Below are 16,746 nucleotides of genomic sequence, written 5' to 3'. Positions count from 1 at the left end.
GTTACAAAGAGATGACCGTTCTCTTGTCAGGACTCTTCTTGCAAAGAAAGAAACAGACAGGATAATAGCGGCAGTTTCCCTGCTCGTTAGCATCACAATGGCGTCATGCTTCACTACCCGACGGCATTTGATCTGGCCCGAAATTCTTGCGGCCATGTCTGGTCCGCATTTTATTGCCATATATTTCTGGTGCGGAGAAAAATAATTTACCGTAAAGAGATTTAATATAAATGTTACCCCGTGACTTCCACATCCTGCTACGTAACGAACTCCAATCACACACGTATAACTTAACAGCCAAATATTTGCAGTAACTTGACTCATCCGGATCGGGAAGCGTATAATAACACTACATATCGAACAAGGCCCAGGTTTGTATTTGGCAGGCAGTTACTTGGGACGTATCGCAGACGGGTTACCATCTCGATTGGATGAGACTGTTCCCGATTTCGACTCTACCGACCGCAACCGGAACAGCACTTTGAAATAGTCCACGCCACCTACTTCCGTATCCTTCCTTACTTACTCAAGATTAATGAGTATCTCTGCCATCTGATTCACTGGGCAATGGGTTCATTGACTGTACTATAGCTCAGGCGATTACGTGCTGGCTTTCTACAGCGGCTGCCAGTGTTATAACTCATGTCAGAATAAAAGATAAAGGTAAATTTATCCATGGGCCTAACTGATTAAGCATTATTTGTTGAAGGCGTATGGTGGAGTGGACGTATAAATCCAAATATTCTTGACCTCGGCACTAGCTTGTGGTGAGTCGTCAGCTCCACGCTCCTGTCTTTTTACCTCAGGGAAAAGGTCCCCCGTTACCCATTGGATAGGACATTTAATGGAACCCAGACCTGGTCTGGACAACATGGAAGAGAGAAAATTCTTGACCCTCCCGGGACTCGAATTCCATCTCAGATCGGAATACATTAAATTTGTGGTGGACCAAATGGCAATTCTGTAGGCTTTCTCTTAGTACTTTTCTTTCCCCTGCCAATTCCCGTTCAGCTGACTCTTCCATACTCATCTGTTATCTATCATCCGGGATTTGTACAATAGGCTCACTAGAGGCCGGCATACAAAGTGGACGGTTACGGTCGTGCCATGGTTCGGGCGGTTAGTCGCTGGCTTCACATCTCGACGGCCCGGGTTTGAAGCCGGGTCAGGTCATGTGGGATTTGTGGTGGACAGGGTGGAATTGGGGCAGGTTTTCTCCGAGTACTTCGGTTTCGCCTGCCAATCTTCATTCCACCAACTGCTCCACAATCACCCTCACCTATCATCCGGGGCTGGTACAATAGGCCAGAAGTGGCCGCAGTACAAGGGACTTAAGGCCCACCCCACTAAGAATAAGAAGAATAACAAAAATAGTCTCGCCGTATGAATGAAGGAATTCGTCACTCAGGCGATAATGTTTCTGACTTATATTCGGGAGATGCCCTGTTCGATTTTCGGCTGGAGCGCCGGTTGTCCTGAGATTATTCGTGATATTTCTCAGTCTCTTCAGGGAATTACCGGGATATTACCTTAAATTTCACCATGACCGCTTCCTTCCACATTCTTACCATTTAATTAACCCATTCAAACCATCCAGTTATTCGACGCAGTACAGTCTGAGCTACTGGCAGCGTCGTTAAATGAACAACATATAAACGCCACCTAATTCCATCCTATATCAATGTTTTAATTAAATAATCTAAGAACCAGCTACTGAAAGCGTCCATACTGGCTCTGGGACCCACACAGCATCCAGGTTGTTTCCCTGGGGGTAAAGCGGCCGGGGAGGGAAGCTGACTGTTCACCTCTATCTAGTGAAGAGGTCAAAAATGGTGGGGTTATACCTCCACTCTTCCATACGTCTTCTTGACATAGTGCTTAATTAATTAAACACAGGAACAAATTTACCTTTACCTAAGAAGGAATTATTGAATCGACGGAGTTGCATACTTGTGTTTTTTTGTGTGTATGTTTTAGGCGCTCGTGGTATAGGAAAGTAGATTTATTGTAGATATTTTACAGTGCAATATAAATAACAACAATGAAAAGAATTAATCAGACTATCAAAACGAGGACCAATTTAAAGTGCACACGCGCATATATTGTTTTGGTTCGTGTCACATGACCTGCTTACCTGTACGTATGTACGTATATGTGGACGCTATATTATAATTGAGCATTACATATACCGTTACGCGCCCCTCATTCTCTGAACATTGAGGTCACTTTCTCCTGCTGTGTAGTTTCCTTCAGTGACATTCTCCAAAACATAACACTTAACGATCCTTGCAGGAAAGAAAGAAAGTCCCTCATTTAGTACAATAGGACGGATTGCGTGTTTAATTTGTGCCACGTAACTGTCAGCAGGGAATGCTCGAAAAATGACGTAATTGTTGTTACTTCTGCGTGCGGAAGGCTGTGAAGACCGGAATAAGCTCTCCAAAAATGTCTACGTGACTTCCTCACATAACGATTCGGTTCACAGATCACGCATTAATTTCATAGTTGTTCATTAAGTATAGGCCTACGTAAATACGTAACATCTGTCATTTTCTGCTATCTTATGATCAGTTTTTCGTGCCATCCCGTAACATACGGCCCACGGAAATAATCAGATCTCATAAAAATAGACTTTATTTTGAAAGTAAATATGTGAATCGGTAAAAATCGCATATTTCATAACGTCCGTTCGGGTAGCTATTACTTTTTGAAGTCTGCTATTTAAAGGCCCTGTTATTATCGAGACTGTCCAGAGGAATGAGAATTGGCAGTAGAAACCGAAGCGCTAGTATAACAAATCCCATCCGACTTAGCTTCGGATCGATCCCGATCCATCGGGATGGGAAGCCAGCTATCAACCGTCTGGGCTATGGCACGGCCTGCCGTTATTACGTCTTGTCAAGTAGGAAAAGTGTTTTAGAGATTTTCCATACAACTGATGCTAATTGCCTCTACAAACAATTATTCATTTATGAAATAGATTTTATTTAGTGAAATTTAGTTGAGTTTCATACATATGAGGTCTAAAATAATCTGTGTCGTAAAAGATATTAATAAATACTTATATGTTGGTGGCAGTGCAGGTTTTGGGATACATACTACATGCAGGTTTTGAATTAGTCCTTCTGCTGCTATTGAGCGGTCCCGTAACTGGAACGAGAAAACGGAGATGACCTGCTTATCTATCTGTCTATCTATGGCTCTACAACCCTTTGAACCTTGGACGTTTTAAGTTCCTTAATCCATACACAGTCGGTAGGACTACTTGGACGGGGGATCAGCCCATCAAAAGGCCTCTACCTACACACAGAACCATACAAAAACAGAATAAATACACACAGTCATCCACGCCTCGAATTGGATTCGAACCCAGGACCACAGTATTCGAGCGACCGAAGAGAGTTCATGCCTTAGACAGCGCGGCCGCTGTGATCGGCACAGGAGATGATCTACTAAAGATAAAGTTGTCCTTGTGCCTAATCAGTTAACCAATATACCACAAAAACTTATAAGGAGTGGAAGAATATCCCCACTCTTCTTAACTTCTGCACTCGACTTCGAACCCCGGCCGCTTAATCCTCGGAAAAAGAGCCCCCAGTACATATTGTATAGGATGCTGCGTTGACCTGCTCCATTGCCGATTTAATGCTTTTCTTAAAACCTTAAGAACTCCAACCGAAATTCGCAATATTCTGTTCCAATTATATGCTAAGACATTGTTGTTATTGTTTTATAATATATAACTATAAAGTATATTTTCATATTACTTTATTTTAGCGTCGTAAGTATATAGCTTGAGGTACGCGGTAGCGTGGTTGGTTGAGGCACTATGCTGCAAGCCGGAAGGTCGCGGGTTGGAGTCCCGATGAGGTTGATTTTTTCAATTTACCTAAAAATTCCAGCCGCACTATGACCCTGGGGTCGACGCAGCCTCTAGCAGATATGAGTACCAGAAATCTTCCTGAGGTTAAAGGGCGGCTGACAACCTTACCGCCATCTGTGAGCCGATTGTCTAGATAATGTGGGAGCCTCGACATCTCACAACCCTATGGACCTTCACGGCCTGTTACAGGGATAGCTTTACCTTTATCTTTTTATAGTGTAGAATAGTAGGATGAGAGATGAATTTACGTTTGAATAGAATTTGGTAGAAAGCCGTCGTGGTCTAGAGGAGGTATTATCCCGGCATTCTTCTTGAGGGACTGAGGAATACCGTCAATTCCGATGTCCCGATAGAGATTCGAAACGAGTTCAATGTTGCCGCTAGAACAACTTCTTCGATATGTAAATTGTGTTTGATCAGTGAAAATGATTGATATGTATTTACCAATGCTGCAAGTATAGAATTTGCTCCCTAAGACTCTCCATTAAGATATTACTTCTAAACTACCCTGATCTGGTCTCCGAGTGAAATCAGTAGCCCATCCAGGGCGGAGCGATTGAGGAACACCGCGAGGAACTCTGGGATATTCTGATATTTCAGGCCTGAGCTAGAAGCTGTCTGAATGCGGGTCAGAGGTTTTGACGCAGCAATGGCAGGACCGGCGTGTCAGTCAGGAAATCAATACCACGCACTTTAATATGTGGCGATATGTGCAATGAAACGTGGATATGTGCAAGTAAAATCACGTGTTCAGTCGGAATCATATAACTTACTTGAGCTTAAACTTTCATAAAGCTTTGTAAGAGAAAGACCGCCTCTGCGGTCTAGTGGTCAGCGTTCGATTCCCGGCGCTACCAGAATTTTTTCGGAGAAGTAGTGGGTCTGGAACGGGGTCCACTCAGCCTCCTGATGATAATTGAGGAGCTATTTAAAGGAAATAGCGGCTCCGGTCTAGAAAACCGAAATTAACGGCCGTGGAGATTCGTTGCGCTGACCACGCGACACCCTCTATCGGCAAAAGTTGGCACTAAACTTCGCCAACAAACGGCGGTCGCTCGGTCGGTATAGTTCGTTTACGGACTAAAATCGCGGAGTTTGTTTGTTTGTTTGTAAATGAAATATATATTGTTAGAAGACTGTGCAGATTCTAAAGATTTCTGAAGATGGTGTATTGACAGCTGGGATTACTGGGTTTTTGGACTTTGTCCATCATTCGCTAAAAAAAAACTAAAGAGCTGTTTCGGAAACTGGAACTGTTTCATTCCTCGCATGAGTAGGTGTCTTCTATCCTCTCGCCTGAGGACGGAAACAGATCCAATTGTCGAAACTTGCGTTCTTTTGTGTTATTTATAATGTCCGATTATATTCGTATAATGTCCAAAAACCCATTTATATCAGTTATAACTCTGTGACATGTTTTCTTCGCAGAAGTCACACAAAGAAAGGCTATTCCATACGTCAAGGTTGTCAAACCTCAAATTTACGGACTGTTGAGTCTCATGGAGCTGAGCCCTTCTGGATGAGCCGCCAATTCTGCAGCTACTCAAAAACTTCCCAACATTTTATGGAACCCGAAGGTTCATTGCCGTGTTCACAAGAGCCCTCCACTGGTCCCTATCCTGAGCCAGATCTATCCAATCCATACCATCCCATCCTATCTCTCTAAGATAAATTTTAATATTGTCCACCCACCTACGCCTTAGTCTTCACTGTGGTCTCTTTCCTTCTGGCTCTCCCACCAATACCCTATACGAATTCCTCGTCTCCCCCATTCGTGCTACCTGACCTTCCCACCTCATCCTCCTTGACTTGATCTTTCTAATTATACTTGGAGAAGAGTACAAGTTATGAAGCTCCTCATTATGCAGTTTTCTCCAACCTCCTGTCACTTCATCCCTCTTCGGTCCAAATATTCTCCTCAACACCCTGTTCTCAAACACCCTCAGTCTGCGTCATAGAATTAATAATTTTCATATATCTCAGAAGCTCAGTCAACGAAGTGAATGATTAGGGGATTGGCAAGTTTGTCTCAATTCTCGGTAGGGGTGGAGTTTTTTCTTCGGCGCCACGTCCAGACCAAAATTGAGATCCATTTCAGCTCCTTTTCTTTTTGCAAATTTTCCTTTAACCTCACCTGATTCTCCGACCTAAGAACCAGCTCTTGGCTAATCGCCAACACGAATATAAATTCTGCAGGTCTGCGGTTCAGTTCTCGCCAGAGGGATCGATAATTCTGAGCCAGGTTCTTCATTTTCATTAGTCGTCCTAGATGAGTTTCAAAATAAAACAATTTCCTTCTGAATTCTCCCCTTCATGTCCTTCTGATCTACAAAAACTTCACGGTCATGTACCTAGCACTTGCATATAAAAGGCCTCGGGTTCAAATCTCCTCCTATAAGTAGGTCAATCTGACTCAATTTTTATGTTTCATCTCTGTGCAATAAGAAAGGATGTGATAGTGCAGGGTGATTAAGAAGCAAGTGTCGGAAATGAGAAGTGATACAAAAGTCTCACATACATGATTGTGTCACGTGACTATATGACCTTGACCACTTTGCTATGAAAGATAAACTTCTTTGGATGAAAAAAAAAGGAATTGTAAGTTTAATTAATTAAGCGCTAAGCCATGAAGACGTGTTGGGTGCTAAGCTTCACAATCAGGCTGCTTAACCCCGGAGGAAGAACCCCCGCTATTTACTGTGTAGAAGGCTCTGAAGTACAGAAAAAATATTTTACTTTTGCCGGGAATCGAACCTCGGCCGTCGAGCCCATCGCTATTCTGTGCCCCCTTGGAAGTGTGCAAGTGCTAAGAAAATAATATTTCACCTCGAGCCCTGAGCGTGTGTGGCGGAACACGTGTTTCGTTGTGGATGTGAACACACATAAGAGGCCAAACAGAATTTGTGGAAAAGTTTCCATAACCTCAGTTACCGCATTGAAACTCAATGCGACTGTTGATTGACAAGTTCAGGGAAATTGGATCAGTTGCTGACAAAGTGAGACCCCGAGGGCGCCGAATGTTAAGAGAAAACAAAGTACTGGACTCCTGCAATTGCATAATGCAAGCCGGGTAAAGTCCACTTGCAAATTGTCACGGCAGCAAGCGTCTCATGTTCATCAGCACAGAATGCAAAATGTAGCATCAGTGTGTGCAATATTGTGGGCAGTTTAGACTCTTCCTTGCAGCTAATGGGGAAGATATTCTGAGAGTCAAATTTTCCTAATAATGTAGTGTGGCTGAACCAAATCTGTGGCCTAATGATCAGAGTTCCTGTCTACAGATCCAGAGGTCCGGGTTCGATTCCTGGCGCTACCAGATTTTCTGAGAATTAGTGCGTCTGGAACGGGTTTTACTCAACCTCGTGAGGATAATTGAGGAGCTAATTTAATGGAAAAATTGGGGTTCCGGTTTATGAAACCGAAATTAACGGCCGTGGGGATCCGTTGTGCTGAAAACACGACACCCCTCCATCCGCCAAATTTGGCACTAACTTCGCCAACAAGCGGCGGTCGCTCGGTCGGTATAGTTCGCTTGCGAACTTAAGACAAGGAGTTTATTTTTTGTTTGTTTGAAGTGTGGCTCCATTTTTCCGGGCATGTCAACTCCAAGAACAGCCGCTTGTAGTCTGCGTTTAACACCCCACCCCATAAGTGAAGGATCAGTTTATGTCGGGAAATATTGTGAAGTCGTATAATTAGTCCCATATTCTTTGAGGACACTGTTAACTGGTTCTGTATCCTTCATCGTTTATTTAAATGAGGATGAAACTGCCCATGTCTCCCTCCAGCATTATGGAGCTGCAGTGTTCGGCAAACAACTAATTTCAAGAAAAGTTTGGTCGCTACAGTAGCCCGATCTTGGTCCCACTTATTTTTATCTGCAGGGAACAATGAAAGCTACAGCGTATACAGACAATTCCAATAGTCTGCTTCATCTGGAGGAAGACATTACTAATTTTAATAACATCCTCCATGCTTCGTTGGCAGATGTATTCGCCGACAGGATAATGTCGTTAGATGCTTGTCTTCAATCACACGGAACTACTTCCTACCTTTGTAACTCTAAGTATGTCATGTCACGGCGTACTTACAGGAGCACAGTGACATCTGAAACACGCTGCCAGGACCGTTTCCTTCCACATCCTTCCCATTCATTTTTCATTAATTACCCTCTTATTCGTCACCAGATGGTCTGAGCTCCTGACGGAATCGTTAAATATATAAATAATATAAAAATTATCTCTACAGACCAGAGGAATTCTTATGAAGCTAATTTTGGCTCAGTTTGTCAAGAAATCTCTATCAATATTTGGAACCCAAAAGTTCATTATCGTGTTTCTCAGAGTCCGCCATTCTTATCCTAAACTAGAAGAATACAGTCCACACCCTCCCACCGTACTTCTTTCACCATCCCTTAGGTCTCCAAGTTGTCGCTTTACTTCGGTCGTTTAGGCGGTCGAAAGCATAAGGGAAAGAAGGAGACTTAGGATATTAGACCTAACAACAAAAATTCATTCCTTTTCTCGCGATGACTGTTAAATTTCTTATATATTGAAGCATTTGGAGAGCCGTTACTAGCTTACGGCACAACAAACAACTTATCAGTGTAACAATGATAGCACACGCAACAGAGAAAAACGTAAATTCCACGATGGCGTCACACAGCAAAAAGTGGGTTGCGGGAAGTGGTGTTCTCTACGTGGTCAGTGCGACAGCTACCTGAAGCAACAATTTAAGAACTGTTGGGAGAGGTGTTTTTGTTGGGTCCGTTCCAAGACTTTATCATTCGACCGACCGAGCTGAGTTGAGTTACCACAAAAACAAGACCGAAACTGTACACAGTAATAAATATCTGGTCATAAGTGCCAAATTGGGCTTGACACCAAGACTGACTGATTGACTGACCGTCAGTCGCAATGTGACTTTGACTTTGACTTGAGTTCGATTATGTTCGATACGTACACTAGACAAAAGACCAAGCATATTCGTTAAGAGGCAAATCCATTTTATCGTCAGAGAAGATGTTACATAAGGACTATTACTGCAAGCTTTCAGTCGGAAAAAAATCTCTGGTCGTGAGTCTCAAGGGTCTTGGCGTCAAGATGAACTGAGTGGCGGTAAACCGCCAGTCGCAAAGTAACCCTGAATTTTTGGCCGTGCCATAGGTCAAGCGGTTAGTCGCTGGCTTCCCACCGCATCGGCCCGGGTTCGATCCTGGGTCTGGTCAAGTGTGATTTGTGGTGGACAAAGTGTCGCTGGGGCAGGTTTTCTCCGAGTACTTTGATTTCCCCTGCCAATCTTCATTCCACCAATTGCTCCTCAATCACCCTCACCTATCATCTGGGGCTGGTACAATAGGCTAGAAGTGGCCGCAGTACAAGGAGCTTAGTCCCAACCCACTAGCAACAAAAAAAAACCCCTTGAATTTGACTTTGACTTTGAGTTGAGTTAATGGAGTGGAGCTGAGTTGAGAGTCGACAGTGACGGAACAGTCTCCAGGCGGTAAGAACGTGAATACGGAAGCACAGGATATTTGAGAAAGTTGATGAGGTTCGATTTGAGCTCCCTGTGAATTGGGCACTATACTGAACTGACACGAATGTAAATTAAAATTTCCAGACAGCTTCTTAGTGCATAGCCTACAGTCTAAATTTAATGTAAATTAGCTAAGTAGTTTCGGAGGAAGAACATGCTGGCCGATGGACAGAGATACTTTCCCAAGAATTCACTAATTTTGTGCTTTTTATAAAAAGAACATTAGAAGTTTAAGTGAGAAGGCACAGCCCAGTAAATGCGCCGAACACAGGCATCGCTTGAACTGGGTGTCTTAGATATGCTTGTATGATGGATCGGCACATAATTCTATTATAAAAAATCCACTGAAGTCCTAAACTAGTCGACGCACACTTGGCAGAGGTAACGAGTATTTAATAAGAGTTGTCTGTTGGTCACATTACTGCCAATTGCTGCAAGCATGTGAACTCCTCAGTCTCCACCGCTCTGTCTTCATCGTGTCAAATTGCCGCTCTGGCAGCCGTCACGTTAATCATCTTCACTATACTAGAATTCAAGCGTGACGGCGCATGTGTAATACCTTCCGGCCGAAAGGGAACAACATGACGTTGCTAGGCCGACTGCTAGAAACAATCATCATTTCTCTCGTACTGCACACATACTAGCATTTTCTTTCTACACGGCAACACCACGGTACCGCTATTCTCAACTTTTCATTTAAATTGGAAATATGTTATATACTAAGCCTTTAACTGGTCTGCGGTGAAGATTACGTTTAATTCCTTGGTCTCATTTTCATAAAAACTAAGTAAAACGCCAGTGAAACGAAGAAAATAATCTGAAATACTATATTTTCTTAAAAATATATTATGAAAACGGCAAGTATCGAAAACTAACTGAGCAATTTAAATCTAACTATCCTGTAATCTTTACTATCGCGCAAATAACAGCCCATAGCCTTCATGTTTGGATCCTAGTATAGCAAATCTCACTCTATATCTACCTGCAACCTTAAATGGCTACAGTTTTCAGTGTGGCGCCTCTCTGTTTTAAAAACTGAATATCCCTGACTGCTGTCGATTTACGGCGTGATCAAAGGGGGCTGCTTTTAATAACAGAATATAGTCTGTTTCGTAAAAGAACGCTCCATAACCTCTGAATTCCTTATAGTGGTGTATATTTGGTAACAGAATGAGTCAGTGTGATTTGCCGAGACTGTGTAGTTTACAATTTCTATGAATCTACGGCCATTTCTTTGTGCCTTGATCGTTTTTGAATTTCCTAATCCTGTACACAGTCCGTAGGACGGGGGATCAGACCTTCGCAAGATCTGTACACTTAGAACAACACAAACACAGAGTAAAAGCTCACAATACAAACATCCATGTCTTCAGTTGGATTCGAAAGCAATATCCTAGGGTTCAAACGAGCGAAGACAGCTCATGCCTTAGATCGCGCGGCCACTGTAATCGGCAAATTCTTGACCTAACCGGGACTAGAACTCCGATCCCTCTGTTGTTCAGCCCGTAGCTAGTCGCTATGTTGACTGCGCTATGGCAAGAGCACATGGTGTTCCCAAGCGGTCACCCATCCAAATAGTAATCACGTCCAGCGTTGCTTAACTTCGGTGGTCGGACGAGAGCCGGTGTTTTCAACATGGAATGGCCGTTGTCGACTGTGTAGGTCAGTTGAGATAATTATATTATAGCTTGAAGTGACGGTGACCTATTTTATTTTAGTCTACTCTACAAGCATTCACACGAATACATCACGAAACGCTTAGAAGGATAGCCATTCTTGGTAGAGATTCGAAGCTGGTAATTCCCAAATGCCAATTAGACGCGTCTTCGCCTATTATGATGATGTAATTCAAATAACAGCTATGAGCATCCTAAGGATATCATGGGATGGCACAACTCGAAAGACCGACGCGAATTCGGAGGATATTGAAATGAATGTTAGTGAATTAAGAAGTGTAAATGTATCTCATAATACGGTTCAGTTGCAGGCTTTTGTTGTACGCATTATTAATCTTACTGTTCCTTACAAACACAGAACTTCTTACATAAATAAGCATCTCCTTACATAAAGATACTGTAATACCTTGGAATAGATCAATTGTTTATTTCTATTGTATACAGAGTGAGTAAGACTCATAACAAGAATATGATATACTTGAATGAATGAATGTATAAGGGGTGGGCCTTTTTGGCCCTTGTACCTTGTACGGCAACCACAGTGATCTATTGTGCCGCCCCTTCTGATTATCCCCTCAATAATCCTCCGCTTCGAATGAAGGTTAGGATTTTGTACGTGTGGACGTCGAAATAGTCACTTGGTTCCATAAAATATTGACCCAAGTGACGCAATCTTAAATAAGCTAAGGCCTCACATTCGCACAGGATATGTGTGGCTGTTTCATTTTCTTTTTGACACCTCTCACAAATTGGACTATTACTTAGTCGCAGTTTGAAGAGGTGTCCTTTGAGGTGACAGTGTCCTGTAAGTAGTTCTACAACCCATCGTAGCTGGTTCCTGTTTAGCTCCAACCGTTCCTTCGCTCTTTTAGTAGAGGGTCCTCGTATGAGTCCCTTTGCTTGCCTGAGTCCAATCAAGGATCCCCAGTATTTCTTGTGTTTCATATGTGTCCAGTCCCTGATTGCCTTTCTGGCCACTCCTATAGAAATGCCACAGGCTGGTTCAGGTTCTATGAACGGATGTACAGCTCCAGTCTTGGCCAATTGGTCTGCTGCTTCATTTCCAGCAATACCCTCATGCCCCGGCACCCATATCAGTTGTACCCTGTTATGTTTGGCCAGTTCCATGAGGGTTTGGTGGCAATCCCAGACCAATTTTGAGTTGATCTGGTGTTTGTCAAGCACTTTAAGTGCAGCTTGGCTGTCAGAGAGAATGTAGATGTTCCTATTTCTGTAGTTTTATCTAGATTCTCCATAATACATGCCTTAATAGCATATACTTCTGCCTGGACTACTGTCATGTACCGCCCAAGGCTGAAACTAAGTTTCTGCCTCGTGCCATAGCAGTACACACCAGCTCCAGTGCCCTTATTTATCTTGGAACCATCTGTATACCAGATCAGTCCCCCTTTTCTACCGGGCCGAAACCCATCTTCCCATTCACTCCTGTCAGGAAATCTGACTGTGAAGGGGTTTTCATATATATGCCTCAGTATCATTTTGTCAGACCCCATTTGTAATATGGGTTCTCTTTTCATGTCCTGAGTTATGTATGCATGTTCGAAACCACCGAATCTAGGTTTCCATTGTTCACTGCACTGGAGACGGTAGATTCCTGCCCTGGCCTCTGCCTCCAACTGTATATGCAGTGGAGGGAGTCCAAGGAGTATCTCCAGTGCAGCTGTTGGAGATGTTCGAATTGCTCCTGTGATACCCAAGCAAGCCAACCTTTGCAATTTGCTAAGTTCTGCCTTGCTTGTCTTGAGTTTAACTCTGGGCCACCTTACTGTGGTGCCATATGTAATTATGGGTCTTACAACCGCAGTGTATATCCAATACACAACGTGCGGCTGCAGTCCCCAAGTTTTACCAGACATGCTTCTGCATGTCCAAAAAGCCTTATAGGCTTTGTTAATAACCGTGTCCAGCTGCTTTTTCCATGTCAGTCCCTTGTCTAATTCTAGACCAAGGTACTTGACTCGCAGGAGAGCTGGAGTGTTTTATTGAAGAGGGTCGGTTCCTTAAGGCCCTTTATATTTCTTTTCCTGGTAAACGGTATGATTACCGTCTTATTAGGATTGATGGAGAGACTTGTTCTTTCACACCATCGTTGGACTGTGTACAGAGCTGTTTGAAGACGCTCTGATACTGTTGAATTATGATATACTTTATAATACTGTTTTGTGAAGCGTCAATGTTTAATATTCTCTCTAGCTTTTGATGTTGAGCTAATTTGTGAGCTAACGTCTTATTGTAAATGATTTCTTTCTGATTCGTCTAAGAAATATTTCAGTATTACATATGAATCATTAAAACCTATTATTTAATGTAACAAATGATGCAGAGAAGTAATGTTTCTTAATGACTTATTGCACAAGTTATAAAATATTGCTACTAAAAATTAAGTTTCATGTCTCATTTTTCCTTGTAACGAAAAGTAAATTGTATACGTGTGTGTGTGTGTGCGCGCACACATGCACACGCACATACATACGGTGCTTAATCATGTCATTTTCTTACATCTAAAATTACAGAGGACCCAGTCGACTTTTTCTCCCGTTCATGATTATTTTACAGTTGTGACGACAAAGTTTTGATAGAACAGAATATTACTGCGCAGTATAGAAACGAATTTATTATCATTTTTGGGGGCACTTAGCAGGAAGTGTATAAATTAATACTTAATGGGGAGGTTTGTATATGTATATAGGTCTGTCTGGTAGGTTGGTTGCAACCGAAATCAGATTTTAGATTATGGTCTTTGTTAGCGAGGGAAACATCGCCTGTCTTCCCCTGTAATGGCACATAACTTCAAAGAGGAAAAGACTCCTAGTATGATGTAATCACAAGTAATCGTCTTAGTGTTTTGCTTCATTCGTCACGTCTTATAAGAGGGAATAATGAAGCGAACCAAGTCCAGAGAAACTTGTTCGCTCAAGAAAATAACAAGTAACTCACGGATGAGAAAGAGAAATTACTCGCAGTGTTGCTGTTTGTTATGGCAAAGAAACAAAAGATATAAAATTATCAGTGCCAGTTCAGAAGGGGGATAACTTCAACCACAACAGTGTGGTCGTTCCTACTGGCATGTCCTTACTGCTAAGTATTGTGCAGCAGGTCAAAATTTCTTGCTAGTAGGCAGACAGATTTTTCTTTTCAGAAAGATATTTAGCTAGAAATAAGGGCCCCAAGAGCAAGAAAATCAGCTACTCTAACAAAATATCTAGTTTTCCATAGAAAGTATATATATATATATATATATATATATATATAACAAGGATCACATTCCTAATAAGGAGCCCAACTTTGCTAAGGTTACATATTTATATTCTGGGGGTTTCTGTATAGTCCACTATGTCCAGGACGGCGCTGGTTCTCACTCAGAGTCAGGGGCCGTTTCTTAACGGGTAAAGCAGTCAAGGTTTGAAGTTAATCATTTGTCTCCAATCATTTCCATTCTAATTGACTATAATTGAGTAAGTAGAGGCTTCCAGGGCTTGAGTTTCAAACTCATGGCTTGGAGATTGTGAAGTAAACATCATTTCCTGTTGAACTCTCTCACTCGAAATCTGTGTTTGATAGCCACTTTTGTAACGACAATATTTTTTTTATTCAGGAGTTTAAAGTTTAACTTCGAATTGGGGAGTTCATCTCCATTGTACGACACGACTAAACTCTGAGCCACTTTCAACATATGACGCGGCTGAACACAGAAATTAGGAAAAACACAAATCCGTGATTTAGCCTGAGGAATTGAAAGGAAGTTCTCAGGCACGACAGTCGGTAATGCGGCCAGGATTGGAAACGAGTACACGCGAAATACAAGACTAAAACACTACTGCTACAGGGACTAATAGGCAGTGCTGAAAGACCTCCGTCCGAATCGGAGCTTACCCCGACGTCGCTTTTCCACCTTACTTACTTACTTACTCATGGAGCTGAGCCTTTCTGGAGGAGCCGGTAAACCTGCAGCTACTCAAGGATTCTCTGCGCTTTTTCATCAGTGAGTTTAATTAGGCCTTTCTCTTTGTTTGTAATCTATATTTTAAATTATCTGCTCGATAGCACATGGAATAATCATTTGTTTCCTAAATTAATACTACTTGGGGGGCATCACCAAAACCAGTGGAGAGTTTATATGTAAATAACACCATAGCTGAGAGAACTAGCTAATCGCACGAGCTTGCAATGATTACAGAGTAAGTAGTTCGCAAGACGAACTGGGTTACAACCTTGTAAGATCCATCTTGTATATCTAGATATTAACTAAATCACATTCTCTCCGGGGTACGTGTGCAGCTTCCTGTCACTCTACGTTTTATGTTCCTGTGTATATTTCATAATGAACGTTATGAATAATGCAAAAGTAACATCTCTAGATATTCAGTTTTAATATTATCATTCTGTGGTCCAGTGGCCACAGTTCCTGGCTACAGATCTATAGGTCTCGGGTTCGATTCCCGACGCTACGAAATTTTCTGAGAAGTGCTGGGTCTGGAACCGGGTTCACTCAACCTCGTGAGGATAACTGAGGAGACATTTCAAGGAAATAGCGGTTTCGGTCTAGAAAACCAAAATTAACGACCGTGGGGATCCGTTGCGCTGACCACGTGACACTCTATCCGCAAAATTGTCACTAACTTCGTCAACAAGCGCGGTCACTCGGTAGGTATAGTTGGCTTGCGGACTACAGGCCACGGAGTTATAATTCTTTATCCACTGTTGGGAGTGAAGGGGATTTTATAGACCGGATGAGAAACCGATTCCGTGGTATTAAATAAACGGTGATTATTTCTTATTCTTTTGGACACTAATTTCTTGTTCTGAAATTCAAGAACCCCTAACATGTACCTTTCAGCCAACCTAGCCCTGTCGAGAATGTAACACTTCGATTTTAATGAGAGAAATACTCGTAAACTACTTCTGTAATTCAAAATCTCACTGCCATGATGCTTATTTGTTCTGATGAGATATAAACCCTTCTTGGGAAAAGTAACTGACTCCGTGGATTTAAAGTCCTTCTTGAGAAGTTGACAGTCATTCAGCTAGTTAAGGAATTCCCCGCCTTATATGGAAACCGATGGTTCATTGTGGTGTTCACCCGAGCCCGTCAGCGTTTCAGTTCAACCCATTCCACACCGTCACAGCTAAATTCTTTACCCATGTTAATATTATCTTTCCGTCTATCGTAGGTCTTCTTAATAGTTTCTTTCCTTCCCGACTCAAATTTTATATGCATATTTCAGCTCAATTGCGTGCTGTTACTTGTCCCGTCATGTTGTCCCACATGGACTGATCACCCTAATAACATTTCGTGAAGATCATAAATTATATTTTAATTTATATTATACATATGAGGTAAATAAAACTGTAGGCCTAGTTATTCCACGTATCCTTCTTCCTGTTTCTTATTTTACATAGCTATTCATTCAACTTAAAACTGTTCGTTTAAAGCGTATTCAAACAACAGTAATATTTCGCAAACAGTCGTACGCTTTATAAGAAAGAGTTGTTTTTCCTTGAAGCTAAACAGATTTCAGCAGTTCTATAGAACTACGGTGAAAGAAAACCTCAGGAAATCTCTAATGCATAATAGCCATGTCCAAGCTCTTACGGGATTCCCAGTACACGACGTCAAAGGAAGGACAAATG

The 16,746-nt window shown here is 42.2% G+C and overlaps 1 protein-coding gene and 1 pseudogene across 3 annotated transcripts in view; both read right to left on the bottom strand.

Annotated features, from left to right (window-relative positions):
- LOC111871683 (dual specificity tyrosine-phosphorylation-regulated kinase 4) overlaps positions 1 to 16,746 on the bottom strand; it is a 559,052-nt gene that overhangs the window by 275,818 nt on the left and 266,488 nt on the right. The window lies entirely within an intron of this gene.
- LOC111871694 lies at positions 10,952 to 11,070 on the bottom strand (annotated as a pseudogene).

Source organism: Cryptotermes secundus, unplaced genomic scaffold (genome assembly GCF_002891405.2).
Source record: "Cryptotermes secundus unplaced genomic scaffold, Csec_1.0 scaffold262, whole genome shotgun sequence".
In the NCBI taxonomy this organism is placed as follows: domain Eukaryota; kingdom Metazoa; phylum Arthropoda; class Insecta; order Blattodea; family Kalotermitidae; genus Cryptotermes; species Cryptotermes secundus.
Note: the sequence above shows the minus strand (reverse complement) of the source record. Positions and strands in the feature narration are given on the sequence as shown.